Here is a 15,560-nt window from a genome sequence, read left to right as displayed (position 1 = left end):
ACTGTAACCTGGTTATTCAAAACAGGTTCTTAAACCGATGTGAAGGAATTGAACCTTTATTGAATTAACTAACGAGCATGCAGCCCACCTGATGGTAACTGTGTAGACATCTGTAATTAAACCCAGATAGGATTAGATTCCTACTTGAGGTCAGCCACAGAGGCGCTGCTACCCCTGAGGACTAAGATAAAACTCCTCGGATAAGTATGCTCTTACCACACTTCAAACCGAAACACAGCAGCGTTTAACACTGCTGTTGTAACAGAAATGGGTGTGGCGGTGGTGCCACCGGAGTCGAAAGGGTTCTACCAAATCAAATTAATCAAATCAAATTTCTTTATTTGCGAATATAGGTCTTACAGGTGTTCATATGGTTATATAAAGTGCGCTATATTCAACCCTTTTGATACAAATGACATAATTTATTAGTCCTATTACAAATCATTAAAGAAGTGTCATTATCATTATTTACATTCATAAGTATTAATATTATGAAATCATTGAATTATTGATTACAATATTCGTTTAAATTTATTAATTTATTATTAAATACAATACAAGTCATAAATCGGCGTCAGTAAGAACCACCTACAAATATCTAAATATATAACTCAAAGGTGACTGACTGACATAGTGATCTATCAACGCACAGCCCAAACCACTGCATGGATCGGGCTGAAATTTGGCATGCAGGTAGATGTTATGACGTAGGCATCTGCTAAGAAAGGATTTTGATCAATTCTACCCCAAGGGGTTAAAAAAGGGGATGAAAATATTACTTCGTAACGCGAGCGAAGCCGTGAGCAAAAGCTCGTTGTAAATATGTTGTAATTCTGCATACGCATACCCATAGAATTTGGTACATTTCCATACTTCAATATACCACCTCAGATTCTTTGGTAATATTTGATTTACAATTCCAATTGAGTTACCAAAACCTTGTACACATTCTCTCGAGTAAATTTAAAATACTCGAGTGCACAGACAATATTTATTTAGGCTATTTCGAGCAGATCTCGAGTTTATGCAATTAAGTTTGGGAAACTGTCAGTAAGTTCTGTCAAAGATTGCTGTTTTTTTTTTTCAATTTTTATTTTTTATAATATAGGAGTAGCAGACGAGCATGCAGTCCACCCGATGGTAAGTGGCTACTGCAGCCCATGGACATCTGTAATCAACCCCAGATAGGATTAGATATTCCTACCTGAGGTCGGCCACAGATGCGCCGCTACCCCTGAGGACTAAGCTGGAGCGCCTCGAAAAAGTCTGTCTCCCTTGCCACACCCTTCAAACCGGAACACAGCAGCGCTTAACACTGCTGTTATTAGGTAGAAATAGGTGTGGCGGTGGTGCCGGCGGAGTCGAACCACAAAAGGTTCTACCACCTTTTAATTGTTGATGATACTGTCTGTTGCTATTAGATGCTTGTTTTGATCGTTTAAGGCAAACTTTATATAAAATCTAGCTTCTCTTCACAGCTAAGTGAAGAACCCTTTGTGTTTCGACCGCCACACCTGTTATAACAGCAGTGTTAAGCGCTGCTGTGTTCTGGTTTGAAGGGTGTGAAGAGAGATACTTATCCGTTGTTCCAACTTAGTCCTCAGGGGTAGCGACGCATCCGTGGCCGACCTCAGGTAGGAATCTAATTCTATCTGAGTTGATTACAGATGTCCATACGGCAGTAGCTTACCATCAGGTGGACTGCATGCTCGTCTGCTACTCCTATATAAAAATGTCGCTACAGATTGATTATTAACGGGTAATAGATGATACAGCTGTCTGTTATCAGGTGGACTGTATGGATGTTTATCTTATATATAAAATTCTCGTGTCACAATGTTAGTTACCGTACTCCTCCGAAACGGCTTTACCGATTTTCACCAAATTTTATATGCATATTCAGTAGGTCTGAGAATCAGCTACTATCTATTTTTCATACACGTGATAAGGGTTGTTCACCCTTAACATTTTTTTATTTATATGGCAACACAACGGTTGCCGGGTCAGCTAGTTTGTTATAAAAAGGTCTATGAAATGTTTGTTCAGTCCTCTACAAAGTTTTGACCTTTTCGAAATGTCGACAAAAAAGATAAGGTATGAATAGAAAAAAGATAAATAGTGACGGATATTGGGTCGCGTTACGATAAAGGCAGAGCTTACCAACTGCAGTCCGCAAAACCCAAAAAAATAAACCTATGAAATTTCCAACATTTTTTTGTGAAACTGCGTGGCACAGCTCTTACCCCTACGTCAGTAGGATAATATATCTATGGCTCTTACGTATTATAAATCACATAATTATTTGACAGATGTCATCAACCCATTACTGTCCCACTGCTGGGCACGCGTCTTCTCTAAGAATGAGAAGAATAAGCCATAGTCCACCGCGCTGGCTAAGTGCGTATTGGTAAACTTCACATACCTTTGAACACTTTAAGATTTCTTAGGTATGCAGGTTTCCGCACGATGTTTTCCTACACCGTTTAAGCAAGTGATCATTAATTTCTAATACGCACATAACTTGGTAAAATCAGAAGTGCCTGCCAGGGATTTGAACCTCGGACCCCTGGATCAAGAGGCCGAGTTTTTAACCACTAAGATATCACCCCTATCACTGCTTATACGTATGTATTATAAAAAATAAATAGTTACCTACGCCTATATTATTACGTATCTGTCAAATTTTGACAGATAAGTAAAAATTTAGCCGTAGATAATGTTTAAACCTTACACATCGGTGTAAGAGGCGGAAATATCAATAACATGAGACTTGGTAGTCATAAATTTGAATATTCTTTTCAAGGTGCGATCAACTTCGTTTAATATAATGATTGTATATACTGATATATACCGTATATTATAATGATTGTGTATACTTTCAGATTGTTATGCAGTTATTTTAAGGCGTATAGTGTTTAGAGTAGCGCTGCTAGATTTTATGACATTGGATTTGACTTTTAATCGATTTAAAAAAAGAAAATCTCAATTCTACAAATCTTTTAATTTATATTAGCACAAATAAAGTATTTTTTCTTATATTCTAGGTATCCAATTTATTCATTTGTTTTGTGTTATGATTTTTGGGCTATTTTACTTTTATCTTTATTTTTTTATAATATAGGAGTAGCAGACGAGCATGCAGTCCACCTGATGGTAAGAGGCTACTGCCGCCCATGGACATCTGTAATCAACCCCAGATAGGATAAGATATTCCTACCTGAGGTCGACCACAGATGCGCCGCTACCTATAAGGACTAAGCTGGAACGCCTCGGAAAAGTATGTCTCCCTTACCACACCCTTCAAACCAGAACAGAGCAGCGTTTCACGTTACTGTTATGAGGCAGAAATAGGTGTGGCGGTGGTGCCGCCGGAGTCGAACCACAAAGGGTTCTACCACCTTCAAATTATTTAATTCTTATATATATTTACTTAGACAAATAAACAGGGTTAGAACTGCAGTTCTGCTAGTAATTATATTAATCTACACTAATATTATAAAGAGGAAAACTTTGTGTTTGTTTGATTGTAATGAATAGGCTCAAAAACTACTGGACCGATTTTAAAAATCCTTTCAGCATTTGAAAGCTACATTATCCACGAGTAACATAGGCTATATTTTATATGAAATATATTTGATAAATAGATTTTGAGGCGGTACAAAGTTTGCCGGGGCAGCTAGTCTATCATATTTTTAAAAAATAATGTTTTTCCATCAAACTATTTCATTACGGAAGAGAAAATTAACTCGAATATCTATCGATAATGGAACCGTCAATTTGTAACTTTTACTTCATTATAGGGATGGGGATCTTAGATCGATTAATCGGAGAATCGATCTTTTGGGCCAAAAAAAATCGATTATTTTAATCTTCAGTAATTCGATCCATTACTGAAAGTGAATCAATCTTTCGCAGAAAATCGATATTCGAGTTTTCTTAGTTCATTGAGTAAACTATTCTAGTTAGATATTGTTTGCTGACGGATTCGCTGAAAAGATCGAAGATCATTAGGGAATCGATTCTTAGGGCCTCGATTTAGTGGATCGATTTATCACACTTCGATTCGAATCGATTTTTTTGGAAAAGAATTGCCATCCCTACTCCATTAATCATTATGTGTCATTAGGGGAAATTGATTGGACACTAAAAACAGTTTGTGATACTAGTGTTATTTGCTGGCGTTGTTCGTATTTTAGACTTTTAGGCGTTTACGACGATGCAACGATATGTCGAAATTTTCATAAATTCGATTTATCTAATCACAATCAATACAGAGTGTACGAGTATATTTCAAAAAAGCCTTCAGTACCAAAACCGAAACTATAATTAGCGAAAAATATAGAAAGGAGTTACGAGGCCGATTTTGATTAAATAAAACTGCATCATTAGATTTAAAAAAAATATATTTCCCTTACCGGGAATCGAACGAGTTCATTTTTAAAAAAGCCGCACCGTATTTTATTCTACTATTGGATAGTGTCGCTTATAAGGATCAAATTCTGGAAAGTAATGGTATATGACAAACTAAAGGAAAAGGCTAATTTTATTGTTTCGGATTTGGCCCTGAAGGCCCATTTGAAAAATTCACCCTGTATAAAATTTTCGTATCACATTGACCGATTCTTTTGTGTGTATAGTCGGGTCTGAGAATGAGACGTAAATTATTTTTATACCCCTAAGTGAGAAGGGTTGTCCACTCCTGGCGAAGCCATGGGTAGTAGTAGTGATAAAACTTTATATTTATACTATTTATGAGTCACTTAACACGTACCGCCCTTAATGAGACCTTTACTTTCGACCTTTTTCATGATGGACTTGAAGCCTTTAAAAGAAAAATATATAGAGTCTTGCACCCCATTCCCAGCCATCCAAATCTAAAAGCTGTGTAATACCTGTTCTTTTTTTCTTTTTAAACTTTAGGCAACCTTATAATTTCCAATTTGTAATGTATTTTTTGTCATGTTATTAGTTGTGTACATCTATGTGTGTTTATGTACTCTTATATGCTAGCTGTCTTCATTTCTAATTGAAATTCCATGTTATTCTTTTTTGGCCTGTGTTATCTATAAGTTTTGTTGTATGTAATTTTGTTAATGAAGCAATAAATAAATAAAATAAATAAATGAGCCTGCTATCCTCCCTCCAACCCCGCCATTCCGCGGACTTAAAAACGTCCCCTCGTAGGTAGCTAGTAACAGAATAAATTCGACTTTTTGATAAAAACAATAATTCTTAATTCCTGAGGCCAACTTAGATGAGTAAAATACATAGATTAAACACTCCTACGTACGATCATTTATTACGTAAATTACTAGTATTCGCTATTTATAGGTAAATTGTCTCTAAAAATGTTTTTACCACCCTTTACTTGTATGTATGTATGTAACGGAATCTTTGAACTCGATTTTTACCCACTTTGGACGCTCCGATTAATTTAAAATTTTGAACAATTATCAAGAACCGATGACAATACACGATTTTAATAATTTCATCCCATTCACCTCATCAAGATCGTCAGGAATCAGGATTAACGATTTTCCTTGTGCGATTTTAGCGTGGCGAAGTATCTTTCTATTTTACTTATCACAGGTTAACTCACAAATCAAAGGTTTTAACCTGTAACTAATAAAGTTAAATCGTAGGTATAGATAAGAAATTCCTTCAGCCATTCTTCGTAATTACCGATTGGGGAAAATAATGCTTCAACTGCGTTAATACACAGTTATCGGATTAGTGAAGTACCTATATAACAGGTAGATTATATTAGGGTTGTTATAGTTTCGTAACTGAATCGAAGCTATCGGACATCTATTTTTTTTTTAAATATTTTGGGGGAGGCAGACGAGGACATCCGCCGCCCATGGATATCTGTATTTAACCCCAGATAGGATAGATATTCCTACCTGAGGTCGGCCACAGTTGCGCCGCTACCCCTGTGGACTAAGCTGGAACGCCTCGGAAAAGTCTGTCTCTCTTACCACGCCCTTCAAAACGGAACACAGCACCGCGTAACACTGCTGTTATTAGGCAGAAGAAGGTGTGGCGGTGGTGCCACCGGAGTCGAACCACAAAGGGCTCTACCACCTTCAATGTACATCTATACATATAAATAAAATTGGAGTGTCTGTTTTTAATATTGAAATAACCGCTTTTTCCTACATGCATATGAATATACATACGGTACATGCACCAAAATAACATTTTTTACAATTTTTGTCTGTCTGTCTATCTGTTTGTTCTGGCTAGTCTCTGAAATAGCGGACCGTTTTTGATGGGACTTTTATTGGCAGGTAGCTGATGTAATAAGAAGTAACTTAGGCTACTTATATTTTAGAACTAGCTGTGCCCCTATTTCTTTTTAACGCGGGTGAAACCGCGGGGCACAGCTCCGATATAAAAATATGTAAATCGTAATCGAGTTCGAAATAAACATTTTGAATAATTTTAGATAGAAGGCATAGATTAGTAAAGATACTTCGCCGCCTTGAAATTGAATGAAGCCACAAACGGCTTATTAGTAAGCTCCTTTTTTGAATTCTTGACAAATAAAAACATTTTCAGAGAAAATTTACGAATAAATAACTAATACTGCGTTATTTACATAATAAATAAATAATTATTTCAAATATTTAAAAAATATAACAAGATTAACAATAAAAAAACGGAGTAAAAAGAATAAGTACTTATACGTTTCATTTTTATACATTCTTGATATTTATTAAATGATTGGTTAAAGAATTAAAAAAAAATCGTTCAATATTATTATGCAGTTACTTGCAACAATAGCTACTCAATTTTACAATCCCGCCGGTTGCGTTATCTTTGATACAGATGTAATAAAGTTTTGCCACTTACCGTCAATTTTGCTTGTTTTTCCACAGTTGATTATGTGTTTACAGCCAGTATCTCGTACCACCGTTATAATAGTCTGTATTTACTTTTGGATTTAATTTAAATCTATGTTCTTATTGCAAAAACTCATTTAACACAATATTGCAAACTTACTTTTATAGTTATTATAACGATTATTAATCAATTATTTGTTATTGTATTATGTAAGTTATAGTTACACTAAAGTTAAACTTAAAAGAAATTAAGAAACTTAAAATTAAAAAGTGCTAGTAACACCCCCACTAGCCGGACGCTGTTACCGCACTATCACTTCTTTTTTCAAAATTATCGATTGCCATATCGCTTGTTCTTCTTTAAAAGTTTGGTAGTTTTTATCACATATCAGTTTTATAGTGGAACTGACAGAGCTATAATTTAGTTATCAATACATGTATCTAAGTACGCATATATGTAAAAATGTGCAAATAAAAATAATTTGGTACATCTTTTATGACGAACATTTTCTATTTACGTAAGTTTCTATTGATAAATAGAATGACATTCATGATAAAAATAATTATGGTAGAAATAGTAAATAGATACTGGCAATACTAAATGAGCGTTTTAGTATTGCTTGTCATAAATATTCAAATAAATAGTGCTTTTAATTTATTAAACACAACTATTAACCTAACTTAAATCAAATACCAAAATTATTTCTTAAAATATAAAAATGATAAGAATTTAAATCAATTTCTTAGCTAGAATGCAGCATTTTTTTATTTAAATAGAATTTCTACATCTGTGCTTTCACTTTTTTTGCAATAACAAAACGACGTGAAGAAAAGACGTAGTCGAATCAGTCAAAATTTCTTCGCAACGCAAAACAAAATGGCCGATGCATCGAGAAAGGTGTGTCGCGGATTTGTTTAGCGAGTACATCGGCATTACCATTGAACTTCAGTGAAAGTTTCCGTGTTTACTGGTTCGTAACTTTGTTTTGTGATTAATTAAGGTGGATTTAGTATGTTTTGATGTTCAGCAGTCTACGTTTGGGGCACTTGGAGTAACAAAGGAGAAAATGGAGATCGGTCGATGGATCGGGGCTGCCTCGGTCGGCAGCTGTCGCGCCCGCGTGCGCCCGGAGGCTGCATGTTTGCCTCACGAGGGTTTCCGTTCCCGCGAGAGCCTCAGAGGCCACCGCGACCGCGCCGCGCGCGTTTTTCGTCATGTTAAGTATGTCGGTTGGCTTACAGCGGCGTCGCTGGAGTTCGCGTGCCTCCGCGTGGCACCGCGCGCCGCCCCGGGGCTTCGCCCCCCGCGTCTCGTCGCGCGCGTTGGAGCCCTAGCTCCTTTCACTCGCGAACGGAGCCTCAGAGGTAAGCCATTTTCCATTCTCCTTCAGGTGAGTGACTACGGAAAAATCAATAATTTGGAGCGGCCATCTTGTGAAAGTAAATATAGATCGGTTGTAAGTAGGCCGGATTCGCGACTTATCAGATGAATTGCAGATAAATCTGCGTCATTTTACCATTTTAGTGCAAAATTTACTAACTCCATATCTGTCAGTCCAATCAATAAGCAGGTTCAGATGAGTCATACTTTTAATTGATTAGGCAGATTAGATAAACATCTACATTTGTAGACAAAATTCTAATGCATTTCGTGTTTAGATTTGAAAAATCAATAACAAAATTCTTATGTAACTCAAACAAAAACTTCTAGTAGGTTTTCTTGTACAAAAAATGCTTAAAACCAACTAACTCCACTTGTTTACTGAAAAAGATATCTCAATGAATGATTCCCAAGGTCTGGGTTGAAGACCAACCTTGGATTATTAAAAACAGTTGTGTAAAATCAACAATTAGTATTGTTTAGCAAGAATAATTAATTTTTTGAATAATTGTGAGAAAAGTTATGCAGAAATAAATAGGCATACTGTTTACCTAAGGTTCTTATATGTGCGGGTTCCATATTACAAAAGTACTAGCTGTACCGGCAAAGGTTGTGTTGCCATATAAATAAAAAAGTGTTAAGGGTGAACAACCCTTATCACTTAGGGGTATGAAAAATAGTAGCCGATTCTCAGACTTACTGAATATGCATATAAAATTTGGTGAAAATCAGTAAAGCTGTTTCGAAGGAGTACGGTAACTAACATTGTGACACGAGAATTTTATATATAAGATTTACATAAGCATTACTAAAACTGTATGGACCTTAGATGGAAGGTCCAAAAAGCCACTTCTAAAAGTATCCTTTAGAAATAGTGGAGTGTAGCCTCAGTGATATTTAGTTTCATAAGGAAGTAGGAGAACAGTCAACCCAGGTATATGATCTCACATGTAGCTGGTATCCACAACCTTTACAGAATTGCAGAGCCGCTTTATGTTAGAAATACATGTGACAATGGTACCTTTGCATTCGAACCATAACAGCTATACAATCTTTCACAAGTCCATGGTTAGCTCTATATGGCTGTATGGAAGTGCTTTTACTGTAATAGAAAATGTCATTATAATGATATTTGTCACTAGAATGACAGCGGGACCCTTCTGGTTGAGAGTTGTAAGGGATATGATCTATTGGAAGAGATTAGAGGATACCTATGCCAAAAGGCACACCAAACTTGGGACTTCCTGTAACCCTATGTTTAGGAATAAAAGGCTATAACAATAATGATATTTATTGGAATCATTTATTTCACGCGCAATGAGTATCAATGATTTATATCAACGCTCAAAGGCAATCCTTACTAAGCATAATTGAGAAAGCTTTATGGAAAAGTGACTTACAAGTTGAAATATTTACTACAATTTTAAACTTTTGTCATCTAACAGTAGCTCTGAATTACCAATAGATGAATCGGTAAAAATAAGTGTGTCTCAGTGGTTAAAATAATCTTAAACTCCCTCAATCTACAACCACACTCATCATCATAGGCCATAGTCCACCGCGCTGGACAAGTGCATGCAGTAAACTTCACATACCTTTGAGAAATGTTTATTTCAATATCTCACAGGTTACCTGGCAATGTTTTCCTTGACAGTTAAAGCAAGTTATAATTAACTAGTTTTTGCCCCCGGCTTCGCTCGCGTTTAAAAGAATATAATATAACATACTAACATACATAAAACAGTATTTTCATACCTTCAACTTTGCTAAAGATCATCACTTGATCAAATGCATAGTTTACAATTCAATCCTTACGAATATCAATTAAAATAATCAATGTTTTGGGTCCGACAGATTGATTCTCCGGTTAATCGATCTTAGATCGCCAACCCTAGTTCCTGTGTGATTTCCGGGATAAAAACTATCCTATGTCCTTTCTCGGATCTCAGACTATCTTGGTACAAAATTTCATTAAAATCGGTTCAGTGGTTTGGGCGTGAAGAAGAGACAACCAGACAGACAGACAGAGTTACTTTCGGATTTATAATATTAGTAAGGATAAGGATTTATAACATGCACATAAATTTGGAAAATGAGAGGTGACTCTGATTTGAATCTTGGACTTATCGCTGGAGAGCCCATGTTTCAACTACGCTATCACTGCTATCAAAGCATCCTAAAATAATCTAAAGTTTAGATATTTAATTACTACAGCACTACTGTCTTATAAGTATTTGATTATCATAAATCAGTCATTATATCTCATAGTCCGATTCATAATTAGGTGTCCAAAATGTAAACAAAGATGTTGACCTATCATGAGTCATGACAATATGTTTTAAATTGTGGTTTCTTATTTTTGATGTTATTAAAGTAATACAACAATAATAAAATAATAATCTAAATAAATTAAGATCAATTCACATTTTGTAATATTTATGGGACCTCAATTTCGTTCCATACAGTAATAATAATAAAAAACAAGGTTTATGGTAATAAGAAAATTGAAATGGTAACACAATCGGGATCCAAAACATTTTTTGTGCTGCCATTTTAAGTTTCGTAGCTAATGCAATTCATTTTCGTGATCGTGATCCAACTCTAATGTTTTCTTGTTTTCTCAGTGCGTTTATTAAATTGTGTTTAGTTGTTAAAGTTTTTGTTTCTTGTTGAGTTTGTTAAAGTTTTTGTTTCTTGTTAATTTGTTCAGGTATACAATACCTGTAATCATATTTTTACAATGACATTTCTTTGTTTAAATTTTGGACACCTTATTATGAATCAGACTTATAGTATTAAACATGTAAATAATGTTAAAAGTAAGTCTTGATGAATAAATTATTACACTTAATATGACTCAGTGTTATGGATCCTATTCTTAAAAAAAAAACATTAAAAAAAATAAAAACAAAGATCTAAGGATACATAAAAAGCACAGAGACGATCAGAATTTACTTTAAAAAAATAACAATAATCCCCTATTTTAATAACATGTCCCCACTTTTGTATGTGTGGCATCCAAAGTAGGTACTGAGATAAGTTTTGGATAATCCTACATAAGATCTGTACTATCTATAATTATTTTGAACCTTAGATTAGTAAAGATTACTCACTCCTAACAAGAAAATGTAACCAGTTTTGACAATTGAAATTGTCACTGTCATCTATTTTCGTGTTTGAAAAATATTAAAAAAAAATGTAGATTTTAGAGCATCTCCGCACTTTTTCTTCGATTTCGTGTTGTTTTTGCACCACTTAACTGCACATGTCGGCATTGCTCCGCGTAAATTACACCATGACAGTCGGAGACGTAATGGGAAAACAGTCAGTCAATTTTACGTATTTGTCTTTTTTTTTATAATATAGGAGTAGCAGTCGAGCATACAGTCCACCTGATGGTAAGTGGCTACTGCCGCCCATGAACATCTTTAATGAACCCCAGATAGGATTAGATATTCCCACCTGGGGTCGGCCACAGATGCGCCGCTACCCCTGTGGACTAAGCTGGAACGCCTCGGAAAAGTCTGTCTCCCTTACAACACCCTTCAAACCGGAACACAGCAGCCCCTAACACTGCTGTTATTAGGTAGAAATAGGTGTGGCGGTGGTGCCGCCGGAATCGAGCCACAAAGGGTTCTACCATCTTCAAAACCTTGTCCCTGTCCACCTTGTCTTGTCTTTGTCCACCTTGTCTACCATTTGTGGCTTCCTTCAATCACAAGGTGGTGAGATATTGTTACTAATCTATGTTCTGAACTTGGGATTCATCCACTAGCGGACGAATTGGTCACAGGCGTAGTCCGCCCCTGGCGTCTGGTCCTGAGGTTCGTCCAAATGTCTACAAGTTCCCTTGTACACATTAGTAAAACGTGGTAAAATTAGAGCAAGTCTAAGAAGTAGACTAGGAGCCTTTAGCTTTTCGCCCCGAGCACCATTCAACATTCCCACCATGGGCCTCCGACGAGCTTAGTCCGCTAATGATGTGCCGAGTCGGCCATTTTTGGTATTCGAGTACTTTAGTACTCATAAAAAAAATGGTTGCCTGTAAAGTCGGTTTTACGGGTGAAGATTTTACGTGACAACGTCTTTTTCTCGGTAGAATATTTATTGATATGAATATAATTAAATTCTCTAGTGCTGCGCGCGCGGCAGACCGATCATAATTGAGTGGGAGAGAGACGCAAGGCATTCGGCGGGCCTCTCTCTCGTTCGGTGACTCATCGTAACGTTACCGGGCGTTACACTTTTTCATAAGTGACTCCCAGCCGCAACCTAATTTAAGACGTTGTCACGTCAAAAAAAGAATCGAGTTGGAGTATTCACATGGTACTCTAGTTAGCATGAAGGTGGTAGAACCCTTTGTGGTTCGACACCGGCGGCACTACCGCCACACCTATTTGTACCTAATAACAGCAGTGTTAGACGCTGCTGTGTTCCGGTTTGAAGGGTGTGGTAAGGGAGACAGACTTTTCCGAGGCGTTCCAGCTTAGTCCTCAGGGGTAGCGGCGCATCTGTGGCCGACTGCAGGTAGGAATATCTAATCCTATCTGGGGTTGATTGCAGATGACTATGGGCGGCAGTAGGGACTTACCATCAGGTGGACTGCATGCTCGTCTGCTACTCTTATATTATAAAAAAAAATTAAGTATTCAAGTACTTTGTAACACACAGTCCAAAACAGTACAAAGTCCAAGTACAGTTTTTGATGTGAAACATCTAAGCCGCACGTAAAACCGATTTCTGGCGTGGCGACGCATGCCGTCGCCGCGCCACGGCATGCGTCTCCATATACGATGTCGTATGTCGATGCCGCTATACGATGGTATATATATACAGTCTATATGCAGTAGTGTGTACGGTGTGGCGACGCGTCGCCATGCGCAATAATTATTACCGAAGTCACTGATTAAACAAATTAAGTAGTCACGATTTGAAATACATTCGTAATTTTTTGTATTTAATGAAAATAAATGTTTATTCAATAAATAGTCATCGTTATCTGGAAAAAATCGTAATATTTTATTTTATCATTATGACATATTTAGTTCCTATCACAATATGTTCTTTTCTGCATATTACTTTTACAAAATAATGTCGATGTTTTACATCTGCCAGGCGTCCCGTGACGGCTCACATTTTTTTAACTTGCACAGTTCCTGCTGCTATATAAAGTTGCCTATATAAGGTGCCAAAGAGGAGTCAGTGTACGAGTACCATCATTGTTCGAGTATCACTGGTACTCGAATGATCACTTATTTGTACACGATAGAGGTGCGCAAAATGTATCACTAAAGTGAAAAGAGAGAGATACATCTCTTGAATTCAGTGGTATATATCACTCTTTTAGCTCAGTAGCTCACTTTAGCTCAGTAGTTCTGTAACGATGTAAGCGTCATTTTATATCAGTATATCAGAGAATCTGATCAATCTGATGATATTCTATGGAGCGAAACTACGTGTTTTATATAATACTAGTATTTGCCCGCGGCTTCGCCGCGTCTAAAAGACAATAATATGACATACTAACATACATAGAACTGAAAATTCGTACCTTCATTGGAACGACAGTGGCGCCATCTGGCGAAAATTGGTCGTACCAACTCTGGAACCTTCGTGGGCTCATGGACAACAACTTTGCTAAAGATCATCACTTGATTACGATTCAATCCTTACTAATATGATTAAAATAATCGACTTTTTGGTCCAAAAGATCGATTCTCCGATTAATCGATCTTGGATCGCCATCCCTAGTTCTTGTGGGATTTCCGGGATAAAAACTATCCTATGTCCTTTCTCGGGTCTCAGACTATCTTTGTACAAAATTTCATTAAAATCGGTTCAGTGGTTTAGGCGTGAAGTAGAGACTTCCAGACAGACAGAGTTACTTTCGGATTTATAATATTAGTAAGGATACAATGATTAGGGTAAAACTAATCTACTAATCTATTCACCTAATAATTACGTGTTCCCAGTTCCTCGCAGAATACAATGTTTACTAAACAACGAATTATTTTAGACAGAAATTAGATAAAGTTCAGATAATTCGTTCTAACCATAAATAAGGTTTTGATTTTCCTTCATGGCTTAGGACTGGCAAGAAATTATATATGAATTACTAGCTGACCCGGCAAACGTTGTGTTGCCATATAAATAAATAAATGCTAAGAGTGAACAACCCTTATCACTTAGGGGTATGAAAAATAGATAGTAGCCGATTCGTGGACTGAAATGAAACGTCTTTAAAATATAAGTTTCATGTAAAATACAATAATTATTATTTACACTAACCATAGAAACCGTCCATGTTATCCTCTGACCTATAAAATACCTAATCACTATGAAAAAATCATAACAGTCCCATGGTATGTGAAAAATAAAACAAACGTATATGTGAACCAAATTATTAACGCACTAAAACCCCCTCTCACAACTTTTGGTGTTTAGCTTAAGGTATGCGGCCTAACATACAGTGGTTCTTTCCAGGATCGCTAACTGGGCGGTTAGGGAGGGAGGTAAGAATGGGAGCAATTCTTGCCGCTCGCAACCCCAGAAGTCCCCCTTTAGTCTCTTACGTCAGGCAGGGGATACTGTAGCCCTGTTCTAGCCCAAAATTTTTATCCAAGGGATATGTGTCTACCACATCACCATCCACGTATAACCATTTGAAGGTGGTAGAACCCTTTGTGGTTCGCCTCCGGTGGCACCACCGCCACACCTATTTCTACCTAATAACAGCAGTGTTAGGCGCTGCTGTGTTCCGGTTTGAAGGGTGTGGTAAGGGAGACAAACTTTTGCGAGGCGTTCCATCTTAGTCCTCAGGGGCAGCGACGCATCTGTAGCCGACCTCAGGTAGGAATATCTAATTCTATCTGGGGTTGATTACAGATGTCCATGAGCGGCAGTAGCCACTTACCATCAGGTGGACTGCATGCTCGTCTGCTACTCCTATATTATAAAAAAAAAACACAGCCGTACCCCACGGCAGGGACAAAATGTCGGCAAGCAGTGTATCCAAGGTGGTTGCGATGTAGTGAATGTGTTCCATGTGAATAAAATTACGCATTATCGTATATGAATATTTGCACCCGTCGACGTTGTAATGTAGTTGTGCTTACGTGTGAATAACCGCTATCTGAAATTTGACATTTCTAACTTCGAACCTAAAAGATTCCCGTATAATATCTACTTATAACACTTATTTTACCTTTTCAGTGGAATTTCAAAAACATTCCTTTGTACATATGTATCAATAAATATTTCATCAGAAATTTTCTAAAAGCTAATGTTCAATGCCAGCGGTCGGCAACCCATGATCCATGAGTGGCGAGTGGCCC

General features: G+C 36.9%; 2 protein-coding genes across 4 annotated transcripts in view; one reads left to right on the top strand and one right to left on the bottom strand.

The window, feature by feature from the left end:
• LOC140752767 (uncharacterized) overlaps positions 1–15,560 on the bottom strand; it is a 222,898-nt gene that overhangs the window by 71,211 nt on the left and 136,127 nt on the right. The window lies entirely within an intron of this gene.
• Positions 7,657–15,560, top strand: part of LOC140752750 (uncharacterized) — a 29,708-nt gene continuing 21,804 nt past the window's right edge. For 2 of the 3 annotated variants that reach the window (XM_073087092.1, XM_073087091.1), the window contains exon 1: positions 7,657–7,816. The gene's annotated coding sequence lies outside the window, so the exon portion shown is untranslated. Of the gene's footprint in view, positions 7,817–8,087; positions 8,211–15,560 lie in introns of all 3 variants that reach the window. The other variant, XM_073087093.1, reaches the window with a different exon arrangement.

Source organism: Epargyreus clarus, unplaced genomic scaffold (assembly GCF_041222505.1).
Source record: "Epargyreus clarus isolate Ecla_fem2 unplaced genomic scaffold, WU_Ecla_fem_2.2 ptg000025l, whole genome shotgun sequence".
In the NCBI taxonomy this organism is placed as follows: Eukaryota; Metazoa; Arthropoda; class Insecta; order Lepidoptera; family Hesperiidae; genus Epargyreus; species Epargyreus clarus.
The sequence above is the reverse complement of the archived record's forward strand: the minus strand, read 5'-3'. Positions and strand labels throughout refer to the sequence as shown.